Below are 8,015 nucleotides of genomic sequence, written 5' to 3'. Positions count from 1 at the left end.
GTGCTCTCATGATCGCCTCCTCTAACTTGGTGTAGACCAAAATTTGCATGGGAGGGGAACAGGATTTGACGAATATGATTGCTGGGTCATGAAATTGAATAACGTCAAAATACTGCCGCGTACGTCGTCAAACCCTTTCCACTAGACACGTGTGCAACATACCCGTTTACCACGGACGCGGTGTACGGGTATGCGCCACAGGGTGATTGACAGTTTAGTCTACCCAGGAAGGGTGAGAACAGACATTGGTAACTAAATGCTAGAGCGTTGAGGAAAACAACATCGGCAGGTTGACTCAACGATGGAAAGAATGAAATTAGGATCCCAGCAGGAATCGAACCCAAGCCATTCAGCGTGGCAATCAGGTATTCTACCACTGAGCCACGCCAGGTCTGTAAAGTGGTTTGGAAAAACAGCCTACGCAGGCGAAATAACGGTGCAACGTCAATTGGGCTGCCTAATTTTACAAGAAAGCAATAAACACTGCATGATACTCCTACGATGTGTACTCCTACGATACAGGCGTCATATCAGATTAATGTCTGTAGTTCGAGTGTTGGCTCCGCTTTTATAGCAGTCTATAAACTATATGTTTGTATTTCTATTATTCAGCAAGCTATATTGAAGCATTGCTCGACCGCGGAGAATACATCACGAAAGTTACGTATGATATTCACATCATCGCACCGTAAAGTGCACTTAGACCGCCAGAACGACGCAGCATTTCTTACGATCTTCAGTTCTTACGAGGCTGTGCGATGACCTCATGCTGACCGAGGACGATACCAGATTGACTGACAGCCGCTTGGTAGACTAGGCTACGTAGGCCACTTACGCCCAGGTATAGTCTACGAATACGACAAACACCATCCACTGATGTTGGTCTACGTACCACTATCCAGGCCTACCAGCCTCGACGCCTATACCTCACCAACGCGAAGGGTGGCTTCAGGTTCCGACACGTCGCCGGCTCTGTCGACAGACAATTTGTCGACACAATGACCGAGGCATCCACGAATTCCAACAGCTCTACTATACCACATACTTCACTACACATGGACCCCTCGTCACCACGATCACGACCGGATCCTATAACAATTCATGACCAGCTGCTGGTGCTCACTGATCACGGGGATTATGCCCTAGTTCAAGAACTGTCAAGAACTTCTTGCACACATGCACACGGGTTCGTGAAACATGCGTGCGTTTTCGGGACACGTATAAGCACTACATATCAGCTTACCGCTTCTGGTGTTCGTAATACCCACGTTGCCATTGGCAGCGTTACCCAACCGTAAACAACTGGTTATATAACACATATGAGGCTCTTCAACATATATATGTGTGTGCGTATAAAATTTATACATATCTTTAGCGTAATTTTATAACGTGTCGCTATGTGAAAAACTTACGCCACAGTCACCTACCCGCCGCTTGCTTCGCATAGTATCGACTCCCACGGTGCGTGAGATCTGCCGATTTTTTTAATTTAGAGTCGCCGCGTGCATTGAGTTCAAAATGCCGTCACTATCAAGAATGCCAAATGCAGAAGCGCTAAGAGCCGCGGGCGTGCCAAAAAACCCGATTCATTGCCCTCTCCGGGCCGTTCAGTATCCGCAGCGTTGGTCGTGACATCACCACTCTCGAGTCGTCATGATATGAACAACAAGAGTCTGTCTGGTCCCCAGGTACGCGCTCTCGCCGCTCTTCTTCCCCGCACGGTAATAAGGAGCGCTCGGTTAGGTGGAGAGACAAGCCGTCGAACGGAGCTTAACGAAGAATAGAGCGGAAGTGAGGACCGCTTGAGAACCATGAAACGCATGTAACTGCACTATTAGAGCACGGTGTCGAAAAACTCTCGCGGCTAATTGTTCATAAACGACTCGTGCACAACTGAAACACAGCAACTAAAATTCAACCGCTGGGTGTTTAGGCGATCTTTATTAAGGGAGCTGCATGCATACAGTAAAATAACGCCTAAAGAAAGGCCTGTTGACAGAACTATTCAGTTACACGAACTTTTATCGCGATGGCGTAGAACAGCTCAATTAACAAGAACTCTGGTGTGGACGTCAGTGTCGTTGGTTGACACCCTGATATCCGTACATAGATATAAATGAATAGTGAAAACCTTGCGTCATAGGGGGAATGAGACCCAGGCCTTCTGAGGGGCAAGCAGGTGTACTACGACAGAGTCTCGCCAATGCTTGAAAACGTTTCGGCAAAAACCCTATACGACTATTGTTTAGCGCGAGGAGTCTCTTTAACGCAAGTAATATTGCGTGGGAGAAGCGTAGAAGCACACTAGGTATCACAACGTGAGCAGCCGTAGGACTAAGTGGTCTAAAGGCCCAGCTGTTAAAATCACTCAGGCATATTTAATCGTCCAACATAAGGAACAGCATCAACAAAGCGTGCATAGTCTCAAGTACGCTTGTTGCCTTCGGGACGCGTAGTGAATACTTCGCCGATTCGTAAAAGGCGGAATCATCGCTGTACGGGAACACTTCTCAAACACACTTACAGAAAGCATTTTAACACACTTCCAACGGTAAATCTTCGTTCCTTGCGTCACGGCCGAGGTGTCCCCAGAGAAGCAAAGTCAGGCTAGGGATTTACGCGACGAGAACGAGGCACCGATTCACTATCGCGCTATCCTCTTGACAGCGAAGCTCACACGTCCTCCCATATTTCATTCCCCGGTGGTAGCGCCATCGAACCTTGCGCTAAGAAACTTATGTTTAATAGAACTAAGTGGATAGCACACTGAATTTCTACGAACATATATTGGCGACATCATCCAATGCCTCTTAGGCCGTTGGGATTACTGCAACAGGCACAGCCGCAGTAGTTAAGGCGAAAGCCTTAGGTGCCTTATCAAACGGCAAAAGTGACCGTCGCTGTTGGCAGTGGCGGTGTCGGCGCAAACATGAGGCATTCTCAAAATTATCATCTTCTGATGGCATCACCCGTCGACTTCAAAGTTCGCCGAAAGTTTTGACGTCATTATGACATCACATACCGTGGCGTCACGTGATTGCATCACCAGATTACATTGGAGCTTGTTTAAAGGCTAGCGCATCACGCGAAAAGGTGCTGATGCTTCCGTTCCCGAAGCCACTGCACAACCACGTTGGGTGCCCGAAGTTTTCACAGGGGGGAGGGGCAACAATACAGTTAACTGAGAAGAAAAAAAAGGTCACCTTCAAGTCGCCTTAGGCAAATACGTAAGGGACAATGCGATCTTTGTGGCAGAGTTTTACCGTGGCCTTCGCGATCAGCTATGCCAACAGCGCGCCACCACACCTAACCGCGGGTGGTACCATTTTATGTTGGCAACGACACTTCATTACCACGGGACGAAAAGTGGGCACTATTTTCTTTCGAACCTGATTGGCTGCCCACTTACTTTCGAAGTCGGCCGAATTCATAGCCGCAGCGACAGCTGCAGTCTTAGCCCTACACCACAACCACGTGGTGGTTATGAAGAGTTTCAAATGGAAGCGCAAGTCACTCGATGAATATGGGATACCTTGCGCAGTAGCCCTGATGTACTTGGAAAAAACCACCCAGAGTGTTGCACCGGAGAAGGCGCATGAGAGTCCAGAAACAGTTACAATAAATCTCAGAGTGAAGCAAAAAGTTAGTGCACTCTTCCCGCGATTCTTCAGAAGCAGGAATTCACGCGAAAACGAGCAACATGACAAATAAATGGGTTGTAGTTTCTTTTGAACATCTGAGGTTTCCTTCAGCTTGTGATAACTAGCGACAACATAGCTGCTTCAGTTCAGCGATCTTTCACTTTAACAAACTTCTGAGGTCGCTTTAAGTTCGTTCAAGTACAGTTTCATTGGACGAAGATAACACAGGAAACGCAGCCTGACGACACCAACCCACAGCACCCTGACTTGGAGGGCGCGCACTGTTCTCGTATACATGTGGGATGCAGAGTAGTGTTGAAGATACTCTTGAAATGTACACGGTTGTCAATTTGCCTTAATGCTCACGAAGATATCATGAGGTAAGAAAAATTCATTTTAATCTATATTTCATATACTACCATGCACATTAATCCACACCTGAATCCACCTTGTAGCCACTGTAATTAACGTTAACTTACTTTCATGCGCTGCTTCATACTCCTCCATGCCCTTATTCTGCTTGAGCTATATCAGTTGACCTCTATTAACTTTGGTGTGCCACTATATAGAACATCTTATTTCAATCTACTTAGTCAATAATACTCTAACCCTTAATCCAAATTATTCGACACTTTAATGCACGCACCAATCCACCTTAATCCATCCTCTCTACACTACTCCAAACTTCAATCCACCTTACGCCGCTCTGATTTACATCAAACAATATGCAATGCTACATTCTTTTCCATACCTTAATCCACCTTAATCCATCCTCGCTCAACGAACTTGAACGTTATCCACACCCTAATCAACATTTGGACACCCTAATCCATTTAAGAAAATAATTATGCAACACTCCATTTTGTTCCATACTCTAATCGACCTAAATCCGTGTTTTAGAGAACGCCAAGTCAAAACTGCATGATTCGTTGTTCAAAACAATTAGAAAGTCATTCACGAATCTGAGTACTTGCACAGAATCAGGGTTATTTTTCAGGCGTTCATGAAGAACCCGGTCATGATTGGCTATGTACAAGTCACTTAAGCAGGGAGCAATGCATCACCCAATGCAGATACGATTTTTTTGTTTAACGACAGTGTCATCCCATGTCGCGTAAGCAGAGTTAAGATAAAACTAAGAAGCTCCAGAAATTTGTCACATGTCAAACCGGAATAGTTTTTGCAAGGAAACAAAGCAAACACTCCCCTCCTTGTGCGGGCTCATGTATCCGAGCCAAGAACTCACAAAACTTCTGTATTGCCTCAGGAACTTTGTCGACAATGTTCTCCCTTACAGGAAAGGCTTCTCAAAAGCACTAACGGTATGCGTGGAAACAAGTGCCGAACTCCACATGGGACTACCACTTCTGAAATGCAGCAGCACGGACACCCATCACCGCAGCAGGCTTTTGCAACTGATAACTACGGAGTTCATCAAGCCCCTTTTCAGCAACTATGCACTAAGCACAGCTGACAGACATGCCACTGTCAAGCTGCTGGAGCGTAATCCTATTTCACGAAAAGTTCTTATAGTGTAGACTAAAATGTCTATGCGTTCCGCCGCTGCAGCGATAATTCTCGGGCAGCACATTTTAGCATATACATTGCCTATACGTCACACTGACGGCCGTCTTGTAATATTCGATGTAAATGATTTGTACTGCTCCATTCTCACGCAGATGAATGTATGTAGCCTGCCCGTTGTTATCGCCCAACTTCTTCAACGCGGTGGGGTGAAACGCTTCGCATTGCTGATCTACTCACATGGCGTTCTGCGTGGAAGCAACCAGCTGTGCTAAATTTCTAAATTAAGCGCGCGTGACTCGCACCAAGGCGTGAAGCCTCAGCACACGTGGCCGATTACTTGCGACTTCCAAGAAACCTGCTGCGGAACGGAAGCACTGCACATGATCTGATCCATACTCCGTCGCGAGTGTCGGTGAAATGGAGCATTCTTCATCAAAGTGTCGGCGCAGTGTAACATGCGCATAGTGTTAACTTCACCTGTTGTGGTCTATGCGATCGGTGAACTTGGTTGGCCGAGCACAGAACTTTTCTGAGAATCAAACTGTCAATAAGCGTTTCGTCGTCCAAGCAAGGCGAACAGCCCCGCCACGGTGGTCTAGTGGTTATGGCGTCGACTGCTGACCCGATGGTCGCGGGATCAAATCCCGGCCGCGGCGGCGGCATTTGCGGTGGAGGCGAAAATGTTTGAGGCCCGTGAACCTAGATTAAGGTGCACGGTAAAGAACCCCAGGTGGTCAAAATTTCCGGAGCTCTCCACTACGGCGTCCCTCATAATCATATCGTGGTTTTGGGACGTTAAACCCCATATATTATTATTAATCAAGGCGAACAAGCAGAAGCAACAAGCGTTTGACGGACTGCTTAGAAGCTCAGCCATGTCTTGAACTTTTGTGCGGTGCGGTGGTGAAGGCCCCCCCATCGCAAGCTGAAAGGTAAGATCCAAGTTTATTCTAACGTGCGCATGCCGACAGCATATATGTTACCACGCATTCCCCTGAAAAGCCTACGTCAATATCGCTAGCTGCGTTGTTCTTCACAAACAAATTCGTTCGCGGCATCGTAAAAGAGAAAAAGTACATGTCTGAAGCCTCTGTCACAGGAATCGGTAAAACACGAAAGTGAAACGTGTCTTCACAGACGTAGTTGAGCGTTTGTTGTGTATTATTTCTTCCCAAGGGCGAAGGAATGAACGCTATCGCAACATATTGTAATTTCACGCAAAGAACGGCAAGCAGCTAGAAACTTGCAACGTGCTGCTCAAGCAGAAAGGACGCAGGGAAAGAAAGTACACAGAATGAGCGCGAAATAACAACTGTCACAACTCAGCTGTTAAAGCACGCTGCTCAAACAATGGTGGACGCACGAAACGAACGCACAAGTAGAGTGAAACCTCGGTGATACGAATCTCACGGTCCCACCAAAAATATTCGTATCATCTTAAATTTGTATCACCAGAGAGCATGCGACAGAAGAAAGCTGGCGTACATTTTCATTTATTGTTTTTCGGGGCCGCAGCAACGTCAGGAAGAACCGTGAATGATTGTCAGTTAAGTGTTTAGATGTCGGCAATCATACCAGTACCCGTAAATATACGATCCGTACGCGTATTTAATTAATGAACCAGGTGCGTTGTGACCGGCGACAGCAATAGCCCCTTCCAAATTTTAGTATGCTTTTTTTGCATGATACCGGAGTACTGCAGCGAAAGTAACAAAAGAAGCACTTTGACGCGATGGATCAAGGCCACAAAATTACGGAACCACGGTCCTGTGTTATGATTTTGTTATCGCGGAGGTGTTGGGATGTTTTTTCGGAGATTTACGGCCGTTCCCTCACAAAGGCGACCTCAACGGCCACGCATGTTGACGTTGTGAGGCCTGACTCCTTCGCCAAGACCGTCCTCGCCTTCTCTCGGTCCTCGTCCACCTTTCATAGGATGTCTGACGCACGAGGCAGGCGCGTGTCAACACAGTACAATGACAGCAGCCTGTGTCGACACGTTAGAAAGAAAAAGCATGGCGTTAATGTCCTCTGTAATTAAACGCGAAGGCACACGGAGGCACATAAGAGCCTCAAAGATTCGCGCACAGAATCTCGGAGGCCGTGACGCGTGTCTGAAGCTTTATTCTGACAGTAAGAAAAGTGTTTTTGTTACACCGTGATACTGACGACTTGGCGGTGCGGCACGAATGCCCACGCTTGCGTTCCCGCACTCGCACGTGCTTGGCGCGTCTTCCGCGACAGCGCGAACAGCACTCTTCGTACCTGGGTGGTAGCGTGCGTTCGTATCAAATGTCACTGGGTGAAAATCGGTTCGCAACAGCCGTACTCTATCACAGTGCAGGCCAATGGGCCTTGACCGGGACCAGTGAAAAATTCGTATCACCCCGAAATTTGTATGAGCTGTGATTGTGTCACCGAGGTTTCACTGTATACACCGGATGAGCGCGAACTAACTGTCACAGTTGTAAATTATTTGCGTGTGAGCAGCGCGCTCCTTCTGCAAAAGCGATCGCTGCATTGAGCGAACTGACCTTCGTGCTATTTGTAACTTCAACGCAAACTTGCAGTGAGAGCACAAGACGTACAAACCACCACCATCACGAGATAAGCGCACGCGCTCATCGCAACGCGTTGGGCGACGACATTTAAAACGCGCCCTTTGAGCCACTCGGGCCATCGCGCCAGTGATAAGAAAAACACGCTGATATGCCACGGTTCTCTGAGTACCGGCAACGGCAAATGGTGTATATAAATAGCTCGCCGTTAGTATGGCGATGAACGTGCCGGCTGTGGCCGTATCGCTTTGTGCTGCGCGCTGCAGAGCGAGGGGCTCGTAAGTTCGAC

The sequence above is a fragment of the Rhipicephalus sanguineus genome, chromosome 8, assembly GCF_013339695.2.
Source record: "Rhipicephalus sanguineus isolate Rsan-2018 chromosome 8, BIME_Rsan_1.4, whole genome shotgun sequence".
Classification (NCBI taxonomy): Eukaryota; Metazoa; Arthropoda; class Arachnida; order Ixodida; family Ixodidae; genus Rhipicephalus; species Rhipicephalus sanguineus.
The sequence above is the reverse complement of the archived record's forward strand: the minus strand, read 5'-3'. Positions refer to the sequence as shown.